Source organism: Protomyctophum parallelum (assembly GCF_964188405.1).
Source record: "Protomyctophum parallelum genome assembly, chromosome: 19".
Lineage (NCBI taxonomy): Eukaryota > Metazoa > Chordata > Actinopteri > Myctophiformes > Myctophidae > Protomyctophum > Protomyctophum parallelum.
Window position 1 is genome coordinate 28087785 of NC_139717.1, and position 20415 is coordinate 28108199.

General features: G+C 42.7%; 1 protein-coding gene across 1 annotated transcript in view; it reads right to left on the reverse strand.

Annotated features, from left to right (window-relative positions):
* The window catches only part of stmn4 (stathmin-like 4), a 33403-nt gene extending 14608 nt beyond the window's left edge, over positions 1-18795 (reverse strand). Inside the window, exons 1-2 of the mRNA XM_083791083.1 lie at positions 18670-18795; positions 11043-11174 (exon numbers count right to left, since the gene is read on the reverse strand). The gene's annotated coding sequence lies outside the window, so the exon portion shown is untranslated. The remainder of the gene's footprint in view (positions 1-11042; positions 11175-18669) is intronic.
* Between the last annotated feature and the right edge of the window lie 1620 nt (positions 18796-20415).

Genomic DNA, 20415 nt, shown 5'->3' on the forward strand with positions numbered 1-20415 from the left:
AGTCAGTGTTGGCTCAACATAATTGCATGGATAATAACCAAGTCATGGTTGTTTGAATATGATTTGTGAACTATACAGACGGACGGACGTACAGACATACAGAGATTTTGCTCATATATTATTGTTGTGGAGAGGTGGGGTTGTCCTTGAAGATGTTTATGCTATGGTATAGTGGATATGCTTGTAGTCTCACGTAGCCAGAGAACTATTCCACAATCTCCGAATCCGAATGCTATATAGAGTCTGGAACTACACCTCACGAAATCTGAGTAATCTGTTTGTCATTTCCATTCACGAAAATATATTCTATTTGTCATTTCCATTTCTGCTCAGCAGCAAGCAATAAATACTTGGATGATTTGAATTTATATTAGGATAAATCTGCGCAACTGTAAAGACGAAACAGAAGTGGGGAGGATAGGCTCCACTTCCGCTTTATATTTTACTCGTGATAGAGCTTCCGTTGCTCCAGACTGTATGACGGAAGCATTTGGAAATTTGCGAGAGGCAACAGTCGCAACGTGAGACTAATATGCTTGTGATGTGGGGCTTCAAACTTTGAGAACCACTGGGTTAAGGTAGGGCAGCGCTGTTAGGAATGACCACTCCAGACTTGTTTTTGGTGGTGAATTCTGTTTACAAGCACAGTGGTTGTAAACGGCCCTGACCTTGGATGCCTCCGGCCTCCGCTGACAGCTCAGATACATAGTGTGTAACCCCCTGCACCTCTATGTGTTAGAAAATATATATGTTTGCTCATGAGCCTATAGCCTCCCTGGTGTACGTGTCCCTTCCTGGCTCTCGCCCGTCCACCGGGATCTAAACCAACACCTTTACCAGATGTGGAGCGCACTTCCTCTGTGGTTGAACGGCCTGTCCACTGGCTGCAGGGGGCATTAAAGACTGAGAGAGAGAGAGAGATGATGTTGATGCAGGGAGATAGCAGTTCTGTTTTGTAATCTGTTTTAGAATTTGTTGAAGATAAGATAAGATAAGATAAACCTTTGTTGATCCCTGCCAGAGGCGAATACTTCTTATAACTGTCATGGGTAAGCCCCCCCACCTCCCACCGCAGTGGGTAAAAAAAAACATGTTCTGTTTTTGTTTTTTTTACAACGTCGTGTGAAGGAGCACCTCCAGTGTGGAATCGGCGGGGAATGTTTCTTTGTTTCGGTAAAGATGGTCTCTTCATGCGTAAAAGGGGACAAGCAACGCCCACCCCCCAGTGGCCCCAGCCCCCCACCACCCCTGTAAAGGTGTGACTACGTGACAAAACCACAGTCATGGGGGAGGGAAGCTCAGGGGTGCTAATTTGTGTTCCTATTTTCTTCATGGGTGCTCAAGCACCATCGCACCCACATAGTCGGCGGCGCTGATCCCTGCAGAGAAATCAAATCAAATCAGTGTGCCTCTGCTAAATGGTTGTCATTTACAGTTTACATCTATATCTGTCCATACTCCAACCAAGTGTATTCTTTTGGCAAATTTATTATCACTATACTGATATGTGTAAAACGTGAATGTAAGTTATCACTATAGTACTGACATGTGTAAAACGTGTTTTGTGAGGCCCCGCAGTGACCTGGACCCTTGACCACCAAAGTCACACAATAATTTCATGCTAAGACATTTGTGTGAAGTTCGGTCATAATTAGTGTATGAATTCAAGAGTTACGGCCAGAAAATAGCTCTGGGAGGTCACAGTGACCTTGTACCGTTGACCACTAAATAAGAATCAGTTCATTCTTGAGTACAAGCAGATGTTTGGAATGAAATTCCTCCAGACGTTCCTGAGATATTGTGTCCATGAGAATGGGATGGGCGTACATACAGACAACCCCAAAACCTACAGAAACATATTCAAAACCAGATACAGTACATAAAATAAGTTAAAATAATATAGATGAGATTCTAAAGATATACGCAATGGATCTCTGAGACCCTGAATATATTAATGTATTATTTCTGAATCTTATGAATATACTGTATATAGGGGAATTTAATTTGTGTGTGTGTGTGTGTGTGTGTGTGTGTGTGTGTGTGTGTGTGTGTGTGTGTGCGCGCATGAGTATGGTAAGTTATGCTTGCATGTGTCTGTGTGTGCATGTGTACTTGTCTGCGGTGGTGGAGTAAGTAAGTAACTATGTATATTTACTCAAGTAAACTAAGTAACATTTTGAGGTATTTACAAGTATTAACACTTTCCAATACTTTTATTCTACTCTCGGATCCAAATTATTGTACTTTTACTGCACTGCATTTATTTCAAAACTAGTTACTTTGTTACTAGATTTTTATTACAAAACATACATTAACCACTTCATTTCAGCCATTTGAAAATAGTAACTCTACAAGCTCACGAAGCATTGTGAGCTTGTAGATCGTCTATTTTCAAAAGATTTTTCAATATTTGAAACAGGACATTCGATTACTTTTACTTTTGGTAGGCCTACTTTAAATACATTTTGATGCCAATACTTTTGTACTTTTTACTCAAGTTCATATTCAATTCCGGACTTTTACTTACTAAAATTGTGAGTACTTACCACCATAACTGAGTGTGTGTGTGTGTGTGTGTGTGTGTGTGTGTGTGTGTGTGTGTGTGTGTGTGTGTGTGTGTGTGTGTGTGTGTGCGCGTGCGTGTGCGTGTGCATGTGCGTGCGTGTGTGCGTGTGCGCGTGCGTGCGTGCATGCGTGCATGTTTGTGTGTGTGTGTGCGCGCACACCTGTTTACATGCATACGCCCTGGTGTATCAGAGGTCAGAGGTGTAACACGAGTGCTTCCCAGTGACGGGCCGACGTGACACTTATGACCCTCCTGAGTGTCGACCTCACCTCCAGGTCAGCGACTGTGAGCCCGTCCCAAAAGGCACCGAGAGGGAGAATGTTCATGTGATGGTCTTGAAGGAACACATCAAACATTTACCTGTCACCCTCTGTGAGCCCTAACTAATGTAGGTGCAAGTGTCTGCAAATTAGCATTGTCATTATGGTGAGCTATGTTTTCAGACAGACAGACAGACAGACAGACAGACAGACAGACAGACAGACAGACAGACAGACAGACAGACAGACAGACAGACAGACAGACAGACAGACAGACAGACAGACAGACAGACAGACAGACAGACAGACAGACAGACAGACAGACAGACGACCTACAACTAAACTTGACACAGTTGACAGTAACCCATAAAATGCTTTGCTTTAATGCAGCAACATTGTTTTGTTTGTTTAGTATTTCATCCCTTGTTTGGTGGTTTTGTAGGCCTATTGAATAGAATCAGCTCCCTGTTGCCCTCTGGTGCTAGGAAATAGTATGAGGCCCCACTTCCCCCAGTCCCTGCTTATCTCATAGATATTATGAATCACAAAAAGCTTGCACTCTACAGTCATGGTATGCAATGCATTACAGGCATATGGTTTATGTTGTAGTCATACTCTCTTGAGAGTAATGTGTCATGTCCTTTCCTGAGTTAGATTTTTAAACCATTTCAGCATTTTGTCTGAACCTGGTGATTACGTCTTTCTTTTTAACATGCCATTTTAAATTAGTTTGATTAATAATGGAATTGATCTTAATTTACTGCAGTTTTGAGATTAATTGGAAATTCTAAAATATACAATATACAATTGATGTCACACTGTGTTTACAATGTATAAGTCTGTATGAGTCCAACTACGGCCCAGATCAAATCACTGTTTTACCTCTACCCCAAAATGAGTTTGACACCCTTTACATTTGTGTTAGACTCTAACACAACTACTAACACTATAGGTAAGGCTACAGCACACATTGCAGTGAAACACCATCTGTTATTATAAACTTTGAAAATGTAAACTTAAAAAAAATAAGAGAGAGAATTGAGAAAGTTGAAGGTTTCTGTGTTGTAGCGATAAAGTGGGGAATGTTGAAAAGAATATATGCAGCAGTGAGAACAGACTTAACAGCTGACACTATGCAGCCTCAGAGCAACCTCAAAGTTAAATAAACACCGCAGTCACATTGAAAGGATAAAGTTCCTTTTTTGGCACGTCGCATTTCACAATCTGTTCTCCCCCCCCCCCCCAAATTTACTGTATGTATGAACACATACACACAAGCACAGTCGAGCACGCACGCACGGCGGCACGGGCGCACGCACGCACACACACACACATACAGTACGCACGCTGCCCCATTAAATCCACGTGAGCAGTGTAATAAACAGCCAAATCCTCCACTACTGTAAAGTTGCATATTTCACGTCAGCGTCTACAATTAGAACCAGATCCAGGTGGTGACCCACTGAACAAACACAAGAGTAAGGAGCAAGCTGGTTCACCTTTGACCCCTGGAAATGGGGTTAACATTTCCTCCCGAGACCCACAAGAATTTTCCTTGAGTGTCAGAATGATTTTGTGGGCAATTTTCATGGCTCATCTAACATAATTTACCCTAAATGTTCGACTAACATTATTCAAGCTTTGCCTCTGTCCTTCCTGTGATGCCGGGGTTGGGGGGACGCATGCTGTGATAAGATTACATGCCGGTAGTTAGCCTACACACTGTGCAGTATATCATTTAACTACAATTGTCCTAATAGTGTTATAATAGTGTAACATTTTCTTGCAAGGCCACTGTGGGCCTTGATCCAGCCTCTGGAGAATACTTTAGTCTGTGGTTCCTGGGAATCCTGGATGACCCGATACATATTAGTGTGGTTTCTGGGGGATGGGAGGGAATTTATATAAACTGTTTACTTACTGCCCAGTGCCCAGGTGTGTCTGTGCGACACGCACGCACGCACGCACGCACGCACGCACGCACGCACGCACGCACGCACGCACGCACGCACGCACGCACGCAGCCACGCACGCACGCACGCACGCACGCACGCACGCACACACACACAATCATCATCATACCTGGAAGTTATGCAGGAACGTCAGAAAAGTCCTATTTAATTACATTAAACAATGTTAAATTCACTTTGCCACTCGATTTGCCACTCACTTTATGCATGCGCATACAGTAGCCTCTATACCCAGAACAGTGAGCAACATTTGTGGAGTTATTTGGGGCACTGCACTGGAGTGCCCCAAATAACCGCTGACTCTGAACTATATGGGTGTCCTCCTTCATTCTGGTAGACAGATAAGTGATCCATTCATGAAGGTTTGCAACTTACCCTAATGAATGTTGATTAGGTGAAGATGTTAGCATTTATTCAACTGTACATGGCCAGATAAATCCTGGTGTAATGGTGGTTTGTCCCTGTCTTCTTTTTGAAGAATAGTTTGAAGTAAGTGCTGAACATTTTTGCCATTATTTGAAGCAATGGATTTGTTTCCATAAATGGTACTGGAAATTCCAGTACCATTTATGGAAACAAATCCATTGCTTCAATCATTTATGTAAGGCAAGGCAAGTCTTTTTTGTTTGTATAGCACATTTGAGCAATAAGGCGATTCACCGCGCTTTACACAAAACAGAGTTGAATACAGCACTAAGATCCATGCAGTAATGCTAAGACTGAAATGCTGCCACTGTTTTTAACACTGTAACAAAAGCAGTCTCAGTGCTGTGGTGTGGTTGAAATCCTGACTGGTAGACATCTTCTTTGCCAAGAAATTGTTCAGTTACAGTTGTTGAAAAATGTTTGTTGAAAAAAAAAAACCTTTTTCAATGTTATTCTTAAAATATAGGCCTTCTTTGATATAGGCCTAATTCTTTATTAGTAAGGCGTCTACTCTAGACTATTCTTTTTTAAGAGCGGCTTGATGATGCCAGTTTTCAGGGCATGTGGGAAGAAACCTGAGAGAAGATACATGCTAGGAATTTTTTCGGATAAAATTGTGTCCTGACTCCTGGTGTTCAAATTAAGTACATCTCGTGTACACGATATGGCGGCACTTAGGCTGTGTTGGATAGAACAGAAGTTCAACTTCAGAGGCTAGATTGACACAGGTGCCTGTTGACAGTATAGCAAACAAGGCACGTGCATTAGTATTGTATTTGTAAAGATGTCGGAGGAGAAGGAGCGCGTTACATTTTTCGGTTCCAAATTATAAAAGTGAAGTTCCCTCTTTATAGATGTCATAATGAACATGGAGATTTGATTTTAGCAACCTGCGTTCAGATGTTTGGAAAATGGAAGTGACATTTGTTATTTTAGAACTGAAGTACAAGCCCTTTGACTGAGACCTATTCAAGAGAGTGTGAAGGAGAAAGTCTGAATACATATTTCACATTTTGCAATTACCACAGTTTGTACATGACAGAACACTCTCAAATACACAGGAATGATTGGTGAGAGCAACATGATAACATCAGTCACCACAACCTTAGAATTGTTCAGAGTCAACCGTGTGCAGTGGTGTAAATTAAAGTAACTACTATAGTTACTTTGTAGATTTTGATTATTATTACAACACATACATTACCCACTTCAGCCCTATATATATATTTCTACCATGGGACATTCCGCACAATGAGTATGCCTACTTTCTTACTTTTTGTACTTTATGTAGATCGTTTTATGCCAATACTTTTAGTACTTAATACTTTTAGAGTATTTCTACATTGCAGTATTGATACTTTTACTTAGTATTACTTTTTCCACCACTGACCGTGTGGCCCTTGTTTGTAGGCTCCGTCACATGTATATCGTTATTATCGTCACAATATCGATATTTAAGTATTTGGTCAGAAATACCTAAAATACAGATAGACATTTGCTTTTGTCCATAACACCCAGACTTCGCAAAAAGACCCTCTCTGTCCTCATTTACCCCAGACGTTGCACTTTTTAAAATCAATATGTTATCTTTTTGATACCCACTCCAGTCACATCTGTGGTGAAATGTATTCCATTATAGCATTATTGCCATATAGCATACTTTTTGTTGCTGATTGCTTTTAATATTAAGAGGCTGTATTGCTTGCAATTGGTGGATGAAGAAGAGTGTTACGTTGATATTGATTTACCTCTGGCCTCCCTGTAATGGGATACTACACAACTACTAGCAGTCAATCAGACATGGAATCTGTTGTCCTTAGTGACCCCATCTCTCTAACCACAGAAAGAGAGATAGAACGGGGGTGGGGGGTGCAAAAGTACTAAAGTGGATATAGTTAAGCGGGAGAGAAGTGATTGTAATATTTGTTCTCTTAAACACCCATGCAGTGGCTGGGATGAGGATCAGCGTCTCCAAATCTGAGGCCATGGTTCTCAGCAGGAAACCGGTGGATTGTGCAGTCCGGGTAGGGAATGAGGCATTGCCCCAGGTGAAGGAGTTCAAGTATCTCGGGGTCTTGTTCACAAGTGAGAGGAGGACGGAGAAGGAGATCAGCCGGAGAATCGGAGCGGCAGGGGCGGTATTGCAGTCCGCACTGTTGTGACGAAAAGAGAGTTGAGCCAGAAGGCAAAGCTCTCTACCTCTCTACCGAGCAATCTTCGTTCCTAGTCTCACCTATGGTCATAAAGTGTGGGTCATGACAGAAAGAATAGGTCGCGAATACAAGCGGCCGAAATGAGTTTTCTTCGACGGGTGGCTGGCATCTCCCTTAGAGATAGGGTGAGAAGTTCAGTCACACGAGAGAGACTCGGAGTAGAACCGCTGCTCCTTCGCCTGGAAAGGAGTCAGCTGAGGTGGTTCGGGCATCTGGTTAGGATGCCTCTTGGGCGCCTCCCTAGGGAGGTCCTCGACGCACGTCCCACTGGGAGGAGACCCGGGGGGGGCAGACCAAGGCGCAGTTGGAGGAAATACATCGACTCACTGGCCTTGGAACGTCTCGGAATCCCCCAGGAGGAAGTCACTAATGTTGCTCTGGAGAGGGAAGTCTGGAGCACTCTGGTGGAGCTGTTGCCCCTGCGACCCGACTACGGATAAGCGGTTGAAGATGGATGGATGGATGGACCCATGCAGTAGGTTTTTGGATTGACATATTATTGTCAAAAATGACGAACATTTATTTATTATCGTCACAATATCGATATTACATGAACATAATATTACCTACATAGGCTACTATACAAAAGGATAAAAAATAAAATATATTTACATTGTGGTCCTTTTTAGTACAACATGTTGAGTGTAAACTGAGTGCCGAAAGGGCCTTTCTGTGTGGAGTTTGCATGTTCTCCCCGTGTCCCCTAGGGTAGGTACCTTCACAAAATACATAATCCTGGTCTCTCCATCAGAGACCATGATTCCATCGCCTGAAGGAACTGGTTGGAATAACGTATTCCTCCCACGCGCTACCAGGAAAACTCTGCCTGTAAGGTGACTCCTCATGAAGGAAGCATGAGCTCAGTTTGGGGCTCTCCCCAGGTTGGCAGAGGGAGAGTAGAGCCCAGGATTACAGTTTAGGCATTGGCACCGGATGAAAAAATTGGTTACAAAATCGTGGGATAAAAATAAAAGATATAATATAATTTCAATGTAGTAGACAACTAAAATAGCATGGGTACTGTAAATGGAACCTGAAACCTGTTACAACTTAGGACCAGCTGCTATTTTGCCAGCTCTTTATGGAGGACTTGAAGTGGAGCTACAATGGAGCTAATCGACTTAAGGCTTACAGGTAACCTGCAAGCCTTAAGTCGATTAGAGACGCCATTCCACATAACTGCCGAGTATAAAATTTCCCATTTTTGAGTAGTGCAACCACTCCCATACGGAGCTATGTGTGTAGCTGGCTGGGTGGCTGCCTTGGTCTGAGCACGAAAACAGCATGGTTGTTTTTCACCACCTGTGCGCAACCTAACACTCACACACAAACACAGACGCACATACTGTATATGATGATTTCGGGTGTAAATGGTGCATTTATATAGCGCCTTTATCCAAGGCGCTTTACATAGATTGTGCATTACATTCACACACACATTCATACACTGATTGCGGCGGAATGCAAGGTACCAACCAGCACATCGGGAGCAATTTGGGGTTCAGTGTCTTGCCCAAGGACACATGTAGACAGGAGGAGCCGGGATTCGAACCGCAGACCCATGGATCATTGGACGACCTGCTCTACCTCTTGAGCCACAGTCGCCTACTGGGTGTGCCAGTAGGCTCAGTACAGTGACAGTACAATACCGTTTCGGACGGGCCGGGCAGCACGCCGGAACCGGCCCGGGCCCCTGGGCCCCCTGGTAACTATGTCATTTCTCTACCGTTTCGGACGCGGGGTGGCTCGCCGGACTTGCGGCTAGTACCCTCTTTTTTCCTCCGTGTACACCAATTCTCATTGTGATATGTTGGTGCTGCAATTTGTGTTGAATTTGTTTGCCTATTTTTGCCAAATGTTCACCCATTATGTCATGCCTAGAATAGGGACGCTAGGGTTCATGTGGTTATATCCTTAATGTAGGAATGTAGAATATTTGGAACTGTACACAGCTCTAACCGTAGTTTTCATCAGTAAGGGGTCTCCACACTTTGTAAATTTCAATCAGTCAACCGGATCGGTTAAAAAAGAAACACAACATTTCTGCCAGAATCAACTAATATATATCGACTTCTTTTTCCACATGCCCGAATGGAGTATTTCAATGTTCTGACATGTGGTTTCAATTAAACATGCTCCCAGTGCAGTGGCTAAATGGGATATGCCAACTAATAACATCATGGTACAATAACATATCACATGTCATGTTGTATCATATCTTGACGTCTCTCTCTGCGCCTTAAATGATTTTACAGCCATTCCACCTGAAATCCCTCGGCTTTAGCTTTTGTGAGAAAATAATGGATTGGCTAAGTGGCGATGTTGACTTAAGTGAAATAGGAAAAGATACAGGCACAGAACGTAAAGGATGAGGCATATTGTAACATATTGTGTTCTATAGGAACATTACATCTCCATTTTCAACTACCTTATATTCTTTGTTGCTGTTGGTATAATTAATAATGGTCTCCCACTTGTACTCAACATTTACTGATGTCTGGACAAAGTCAGCCAATTACGGAGATATACGTGAATCAATCCGAAAAGCAAAACATGTAAACATACAATATTTCATAGACGGCGCAAGATAGTAATCATACTGCATGCATACTGTACGTACATGGACCTGTAAACATGAGTAAACTAATGAAATAATGCTAATGACCCCTGTTTTATACACAACCTTTCCCTTCCACAGGAAATCCAAGACGTTCTTGAATTTTTTACAAAGAGAGAGGGACAGGTCTGAATGCACCATTCTCCATTAGTTCAGGTAATTCAGTCGGAGGGGGTAAAAACCACAGATGCGTGTTTGTGGAAAAGTGAATTAGAACCCCCCGCCCTCGCTGTTCCTCCTCCTGTTTCCCTGGACTGCCACTGACGGACCACCACAGTCCCATAAAATCTCAGCAGACCTCTGGCGCACCTTTGATCACCTTAAAGCTCCATAAAGACCTGCCTCGCATCCATCACTACTTTAAAGGATCGCTCATGCTTAACAGAAGCATCCGACATTCTTCCAAAATTCCACATGCATTTTTTTTGCGCGTCAGTCAGTGGTCCTTCGTGAATACGTACATACATATTTCGTTCCTTTCATGTTTTTACATAAATTCTTATTTTATACGTAAACTAGTCTGCTACCCATGCTATTTATACAATTGTATACTTTGCATGCAGCAACGAAAGCTAATCTACAGTACATATACTCACAAGTTGGCGCAATGCAATGTATTGTTGAGATTTGTTGAGATTTGTTGACCAATCTCTGTAGAGTGGACTAAAAGTGAATGCACTCAAGTCAACAAATCATTCGAAATGGCTTATTTCCAAGACGCTGATCTTATATTTCTTCTTTTAACATCACGTCATGTTTTCTTTAAATGGTGGATATCTCGGATTTTATTGATGCTCTTAAAAAGTTCATGTCCCAATGAACTAAATTGAACCTAGACACACTGCGTGCGTGCGTGCGTGCGTGCGTGCGTGCGTGCGTGCGTGTGTGTGCGCGCGCGCGTGCGTGCGTGTTACACAGATACAAGTCCAACATGGTCTGGCCTGATTTCTCGCCTGCAGTGTAACTCATGATCAGAAGGTTCTTTGCTACCTTTTGAAGGTCCTTCCAGGGTCATCCGTCATGTTTCCATTTTAGACCAGGAAGGAGGGAGATTCTTCGGTCCACGACCCCTTGCTCTTGTTCTTTGCCTTCTCCCGATGCCGTAAATCACACCGCAGGGACCTGCAGAGGGACAGAGGGGAACATAAAACATGTCCATCCCGACATGCATGAAAGGCAGGAAGGACGCTGCGGCGCTCCCTGCACGGGGATAAGAGGCCAGACGATGGATAAATGAAGGAAGGATGGATCAAGGAAGGATGGATCAAGGATGGATAGATGCCCTGAACTAACTTCCTCGTGCATGTTACATCACCCCACCCGCCCACCACAGACACACATACAGTACATTACAGTACTATCACGCGCACAAACATGTGGTAAAGGGCAAATGTGAGGAAGCCATTTGTCTTTCATATAGTGAAATGAACTGTGGGTTCAATACAGCATGGTAACCTTTCTCAATAGGAACACTCTTTTACTTGGCGATCAGGACACAAAACTACAAACCAATGGTGGGAGGTGGGAGGTGTCCCACACACAGCTATACCATAACAGTTACTATTTAACCCCAAAGCATATACACATTAAAAATGCCTACATGATTATGTGATCATAGACCAATATTAATAAGACACAATAGACACATAACTCCCCCCCATTCCGTTATGTTCCCGTAGGCAAATAAGACAATAATAGAATAATAACGTACTGTACTAACACCCCGGGACGCCACAATAGTTTCTGTGTGCCATTATATCATTATCTTTTATGGTTTATAAAATTATGATTGCAACACCTATCGTTTTTACAGATTAAGCATGTTTTAGATTTGGGCCAAACAAATATGCGTTCATGCAGTGTGTGTGTGTGTGTGTGTGTGTGTGTAGGCTGATGATATGGTGATATGCAGGAGCAGTGGAGGGGTGTGTGCGTGCGTGCGTGTGCATGTGTGTGTGTGTGCATGTGCGTGTGTGTGTGTGTGTGTGTGTGTGTGCGGCCGTTGCGTCTGCGTGTGTGTGTTTATGGGTTTGGGTAGACTTCAGACACCTGCTATAATGTAGGAGACAGAGAGAGTGACAGGCGTACAGACATGAAACAAGATGGAAGGTTTAATATGGGGTTATAAGTCCAATTGGAAACAACTACAAGAACCATGATTTAAAGAAGGTGACATTTTATTGGTATTGCACATGTAAATCACCCCCATGAATGGAGATACGAGTTTTGTTCTCTTTTGCTCTCTTCTGGAAGGGATTACAGACAGTTATAGTATTTTAAATGAATGCTAGCCTGCATGGTTCCCGTGGATTGAACGCTGCATATTTGTCATTCCTGGACTCTGTGTACTACAACTACAAAAATCAGTACCATATTTCATCCCAGAAAAACATTTCCACTTCTTTGTTTGTTTGAATATGTATTCATGTAATATACACATGGTACATGGATTGAATTGATACATATACAGCACCTACTACCTACACTACGGTGCTGTATAAATATGTGCACAAGTATGAATCAACAAACTGAGCGTTGAAATGCACTCTACAGGTTGTTTGGTTATTTGACATACCGTAAAGCTTTATATAATACTGCAAGTGGCTTGGTATAGTTCTGCAAAAGGTGCTGTAGTTATGTCTATAAGTATGTCTACCTGTTGTCTTGAGAGTCACACTAATCTACATAAATCATTGCTTGAATGAAGTTAAATTGAATTACTGTACATCCCCCCCCCCCCCCCCCCCAGTTTAATGGGCTTCGCTCGTGATTACATCCTGAGGTACTTGTAGGGTAGTTGTTAAGGAGCGAGGGGCACATGCACCAAATCTCTGAGCACATCCCTGTGGAAAATTTAATTTCAGCTTTGACGTCATTCTGGAAATGCGATGGTCGGATTGTTTCGGTCCAACAATAACAGAGGTGTGCGGTCCGGCGAGACGAGCCGAGCCGCGGAGGACACTGGGAGCTTTCACAGCTTCAATATAGTCTCTGTTATTTCATGTGTAAACAGCCACGGTCGTCTCTGAGGTGTTTTGTCGGGGTTGGGTTATCCCAAGAAAAAACAGCATCCCCAGTTACTCAGCTGCCTGAAACAGTAGTCGATGCGTCGCTTTGTCAATCAATGTTGTTGAGTTGTTGAGTGTTGGAGTGTACATAGTAATAAATGGTCTACTAAAGAATATGGATCTCTATAGACCCACTATTTAATGTACTTAAGAATATGGATCTCTAGACCCACTAATGTACTTATAGACTATATACAGCTCACTGAAAAAAGGGACTATTGGTTCATGCATTATTGCTCTTTATTGCAATGCTGAATGAATTATTCAAAGCATCTGGTTCAGTTTGCAGATGCACATTCACTCTCTACACAGTCTACATGATTATGTGGGGAGTTTTTTATTATTATTTCTGTAAATGTAAAACCTCTACTGTTTTCACTATTTCACGTGGCCTTCATTATTTGACCATTTCTCAAAATAGAGTTGGCAGTTCTGTGTAATTGCAGAATGCTGTTAAAGCCCAATGAGGGGGTGTGGGGATGGGGGTCAGTGTGTGGGTGGGGGTGTCTAAGCATCATCATGTTTTTTTTCATTAGTGTACTGAGGCCTGGTGGGGTGCGCTCGTTTGTGTGTGTGTGTGTGTGTGTGTGTGTGTGTGTGTGTGTGTGTGTGTACACGCTTGTAAATTAACTCCCCTGCCATCCACTCCCCCTTGGGGCTAAATGTTTATGACAGCCCCACAGTATTCCGGCTGACCTTCACAGCTCCAGGCTCTGGGCTTCTGAAAGCCCAGATCAGCAGGCAGCCTCTGCTCCGCTCAGCAGGGATCAGCAGCTACCAGGGCTGCAGTCACACAACTTCAATTCAAAGGCTGTCCGTCTGGACAGGCTCTGCAGGCTCGTCTGTCATTAAACGCCGTCGCAGAACTCTGGCTGTGGTAGAAAAGTGGTTCTCAAACATCTTCATGTCAATGATCCCCGCAAACGATCCCCAAAATCCGTGATGTTGTGAACTTTTAGATTGGCGATGCTCTGATGTACAGTTTAAAGTGATAAAAGTGGTTACCAGTGAACTGATTTTGATGCTGTACAGTGTACAGTATATTAATTAACTCATGTATACCGAGCAGAAAATCAGTGTGTGGGCGTATCTTTTTCCTTACTGGCCTACGCACCTGTCCATATGTCTTATCTCTAGGTGTGTGTTTCTACAGATGTTGTATATTAACACATTTCGCTGGGAACCCCCTAGTGGAATAAACAAAATACCATATACAATACAATACAATAAAACAAATAAAAAACTAAGAAATGGTAAACATGCAAGACATCCTCACATCCTCTGACAAGCCGTTCCACAAGTTGGGGCCATAGTTGCTAAAAGCAGCCTCGTCACGGGATTTAAACCAGATCAACCAGGTGACTACTACCAGAGTACCTAATGGGTCTGTGTCTTATTACCATGTTATGAGCAGTAAGGATTTATAGACCAATAAAACAATCTTAAAATCAATTGTAAAACTATACAGGTAGCCATGCAGTGCTGTGATTGTAAAACATGTGCAATGTGTGCTTACACACAGCTCACTAGTCTCTTTGTATTGGCCTGTTAGAGAAACGAGAGTATGTTTTGCACTCCGTCCGTGTGTGTCCTTCCATCCGTCCTTCCGTCCGTCCGTTACGAGCTAATCTCCGGCACCGTTAACCCGGTCGATGCCAAACTTTGCACACACACTCCCTGGATGTCAGCGATGAACGATATAACGCCAACATGAGGCAGCTTTTCACATTTTCCTACCTACAGTATAACTGAACCCATCTGCGTGACACGCTGCATGCACAGTTGCACACTCCCTAGAGGCCAAGGACAAACCTTTGACCTGTATTTTTCATTTAAACTCTGTTTTCCTCTCTGTGATTCTGCTCCAATGATGAGTAACCCCTAACTCTGGTTGAGCTGAAGGACTTCCTGAGCCATCCAAGCATTAATGTCTCAAATATACTTATGCATGGCATCAATAGGGCTTGTGTCAAACCATATATATTTCATTCAACGGGGTCTCCCAGGGGTATTTAGTTGATACCATCCCTTTCCCTCTCTATTTCTTTAGCACATATATACAACGAGTTGCATTGCGACGTGTTGTTGGCGTGTTGTGACATAACCAGTATAGGGATGCCATAGGGTCCCCGTGGTTAGGGGCACAAACACTCATGTGAATATTTTATTTTGATAGATAAAACAGGACAGAAAAATATGTGAGACGTCAATTATGTCTGCACCTGTATTGTCCACTAAATGACACTAATAAGTCTGAAGCCTGATTTATATACTTTGTCGAACGACAGAGTATAAATTAAGCATTAAGCATGAGTCCAGCGACAGCTTTTCGGCGACCTCTGTTACCTACGGTATGGCCTCTGACTGCTGTGCCCTTGTCCAGCAGAGTTCAGCAGGGTTGGACAGCTACTATTCAGACTTAAGAACAAACCAGGATAGCGGCCAGAACCTGACCAAATTCATATTCATATAGTCCTTGATCTCTGCATTTTAGAGAAAACCTCAGCGTGCGCAATATGTATACTGTGAGCGGCGAGTGGAACCCAATAGTTCACTTTCTGTTCTAACATAACATTATCTAGGCTTAGACAGACAGCCTTGACAGGGAGTAGTGAAAGCAGAGCCACGCTACAGTATATGTACATATCTGTCAGTCAGTCCTCCTGAGAGACTCCATCCAGGCCTTAAGACCTGATGAGCTAATATGTTATGACAGGTGCTGTTTATTTAGGCAGCACAGTCTGTCAGACAGTAGCTGCAGCAGCAGCTATACATTTATTAACACGTATACATAATATTGTAATACTAATACACATAAACTACATAGATAAATAAAAGGCTACATACAAAATAACCTTAGTATTGGTTTCCCCAAACAGTAAAATATGTGGTGTTAGACTAACACCACGTATTTTACTGATTGGGGAAACCAATACTAGTTTGACTAGAAACAGTGTGAAGTTGGAACAAGTTCCTTTTGTACACTCCTATGTGTCCAAAAGGGTCCATTTGGTCCCATTTCCATAAATCAACACTGTGATTCTAATGTGCAGAACTTCATAACACTGTGCCATTATAAAGGTATTTTGCACAAAATGGTGTGCATTGTACGGGGCTCTATACATTAGTCTATTTTTTTCTCCTCTATTCATCTTTATATTCAACCTTTAACTTCTTATTTAACTCCTTAATTGTCAGCAAAGAATAAATGGGTTCTCTCCACATCCCCCGAAATGAAGGTAACACTATACTGCACACTAGGCTATATGAGAAACAATGACATTGGCCCGACTTATTAACGTGAGCATCGAATTCTCATCCAAGTGACCTCACTAGACATATAGTGACTGATGGGAGGGTTGGGTTAAGCAAACAAGTTAGCCGGATTCCTTTAGCTGTCCAAACAGAGTCTATTGTGGCCCACCTGCTGATAGTGTGGGTCTGCCACGACTACTGATGCACATTCTGGCAGTTCTAGAGTTCTATTAGTGTCTCTGTAATTGATACCGCACGCACTCACTGACTCACTGACTCACTCACACACTCACACACTCACACAAACACACAAACACACAAACACACACACACACACACACACACACACACACACACACACACACACACACACACACGTTTGTATAACTAGTCATGTGAAGTCATCAACATTAGTCACAACGTGTTGTTGTGACGCCTTGTGAGCTTGTAGATCGGCTATTTTCAGTGCACAATGCAGCCGCATATACAACTAAAATCAGGCATAACTCCAACCCCAATCTGAGAACTCATCGTCCAAAAATAAAGGAAAAACAGCGCCCTCTTTTCCTTGAACGTGAGTCAACAGTCTGTCTTGAGAGACTACTCCGTCTCCAACCCTAACCCTGAAGCCTAACCTCTAATCTTTTTAACCATAAAACAACAATTTCTCTTAAATGGTCCTCACAACGTCTATTTCTCAGAAGCTATAGTTGTTAGGACGTCCTCACAAGTAATACACGTGCGCGCACGCACACGCGCACGCACACGCACACGCACACGCGCGCGCACACACACACACACACACACACACACACACACACACACACACACACACACACACACACACACACACACACACACACACACACACACACACACACACACACACACACACACACACACACACACACACACACACACACACACACACACACACACACACACACACACACACACAGAGAATGCCATGACCTCGTAGCCATTCATTGTGCAGCTCCCATGCTGCTTTCTGTGTGAAAAGGGAGATTCCCAAAGCGCGGTTTGAAATAAGAGAAAAGAAATAAGCTAATGTGAAAGGAATGTTTGACCATAAATTTGGGTCCATGCAGGGAAGGAGCTGCTGATTCTGTGTGCTGCGTGTGCGTGTGCGTGTGCGTGTGCATGTGCATGTGCATGCGTGCGTGTGCGTGCGTGTGTGTGTGTGTGTGTGTGCGTGTGTGTGTGTGTGTGTGTGCGTGCGTGCGTGTGTGCGTGGTACCCCACCATGCAATGGAGCAAACAGAGAAAATGTAATATTCTGACAATGTTGGATCAGATAACAGGTACAGTAACACAGCAAGGAAAAATATATAGACACAACGGCAGATATTCTCATATATAAGTTCTCACCCCCAAAATCAAGAGCAAATCATTCCAAGGCACTCTTGGAAGGCTTAAATTAGGTTTAATGAAAAGGCTATATGCCGACGAATTCTTCATTTCTCATCCCAACAGCCGTGAATGTCCTATGCTATAGCATCATGTTATGCTATAGTCAATACACTTCTATTGAACTCCGCGTGTGTACTCACACATTGAAAACAAGGCAATATCGCCATTAAAAACATTGAAAACAAGTTAGAAACATTGACAGGCAGGCACGCTATCATAAGTGGGTGGTGGTAGCTGAGTGATTACCCACGCAAAGCAGTGTGAAGCTCGCTTCTGCCAACTTATATAGTGCCATGAGACTTCACTTGCATACGACACGACAGGTAGGACATTGGTTATGATCATTCCCTCGTCATTAACATGATACACGAAAGGGCATCATCAGCTTCTGACAAAAAAGACTAAAACAAAAATCACGTTTGATTTTGTTATTATAAAAATAACAAATGCATACATCTGGCACTGGCTATATGTGAAGTGTTTCTAAGTCCTATTCACCAAATACTATACATGGACTGGTGTGTCTGTGTGTACCTGTCAATGTGACTTGTACATGAGAAATGATTCTTTATATACTTCCAGAATTCCAGTACACTACCACTGGACTATGAAAGGCAAAAGTCCATGGTCCATATGGTCCACTGGACTATCCATCCATGCACATGCCTGCTTCCTGTAATTTATTTTTAATAATTTCTATCTATTTTAGCAGATTAATCCATGGTTTAGCCACCTGCCAAACAATAGGGCCCTTAATCTTTAAGTCTAAGGTGGGATCCCCTACGGATAAAAAACAATCCTGATTTGATCCTTATCATGAATGCTCCCCCATGGCTAAAGCTACAATAGTGGTGTCTCCTCACCTGGGCCACTGATAGCAAACACCTGTTGTTTGCCTGCTGGGATGGCTGCGGGGTGATGTAATGGAACACTGCCGCTGGCCCCAGATAAGGCCGACCACACTCCCTTGCCAGCTTCCACAGATGAAAAGAAATCGCATTCACGGGCCAGTGAGATCCGTGCAGAGTCTGCAGCATGCTGCTGTGGTCAGGGTGACTGCCCTCTGCATGCAGCTGGCACGGTGTGCCCGTCAGCGCTGGCCAGAGCCCCTGCTGGCACACACACCAACACTTCCTTAAGCTGCTGTCCAGACACACAGGGAAGAGAACAACTATTCTTTTGATATAATAATGAAAGAACAGGCGGTCAGGAACAAAGGGAGATAGTTTAAATGACCATATACCGGCAGTCTGGCAAGTTGAACCCATTGATAACATTGATGCCAACCATTTTCCAAAGCATACTCCCATTTCTTTATTGTGGAATAATGACCAGATTTTGCTATTATGTAAATTCAACCCTTAAGATGATAACCCTACTTGAAAATTCTCTATCTGACAATTCTGTTGCTGTTAAACGACCACTTCACCACTTTTCAACCTATCTTCATATAATTGGTGGGGATGGGGAATCCAAGCTAATAGAAACTGCAGGCTTTCTAGTCTAGCAAAACCATCGTTCTCACGATAATAAAAATCTAAAAACGGGTCTCTGAACTGCCCACAGCCCTCGTATGAGACACAGACTGAGTAGGAAACAATTGTGTAATTTTATCATGATTATTAGTGAGGACCTATTACAGTATATGAAGATAAGTTGAAAAGTGGTGAAGTGGTCTTTTAAGAAGTTCTGAAGTTGTCAACGTTTGAATTTCGTTCATAAATGTTCTGGGACTATTTTCGGCTAGACTTGTCAAATTGATCTGCTCACTCAAAGCATTAACCACTTACAGTAAAACCATATAATATGACCCTTATCCCCCAGGACTCCATACTGTATACTTGTCCGTACATTTTTCTCAAAATCATTCTTCCCCCGCAAATACAAGCCAATCTACAAGCCAATTTTGTATATATTTTCACTGAATGTTTCCCTAGAATAGGGAGAGAAGCTGCTTGTGGTTGAAATGCAATGATAACCTAACTTTAGGAAAATAACATGCACAGAATTCTCAGTATTGCATTACCTACAGTATCCAAGTCTGGTCAGCAGTATATTGTAAAGTATACTGTGTCTCATTGTCAATGGGCTAAACATGCTAGACCTAGACCACTGGTATGGCCCTTTACAGTTTGAAGAAAAAGTGATTAGACATAAAGGAGAATAGTGCAGATGTTCTGCGCTAATACACAATTAAACAATATTACACAAGAGGGTGTGCTTTACCATCATTAATGGTATAAGCCTGCCTTGCTGCAGGAACGATCCCATAGGCAGTGCAGATTACACAACTGTGATTAAACAACAGTTACCCTTAAAAAATACCCCATGTCAAATACATTTCAATATAACTAAGATTCAAATAAAAAAATAATTTCATCAAAATTTGGGTGCAGTACTTAGTTTAGACAGTATTTGGTTTAGACTAGTCATTGGTTCGACCAGTAATTAGTCCTACAACTACAACCTATCTCAAACCCTCACCCTAACCCTAACCCACTAGCACACCTAAACCTAACCTTAACACATGTCTAACCAATGACTAGTCTAAGGGATAAAAATAAATAAATCATTATTTCTTTAAATGACAGATGTACACGAATAGTGAC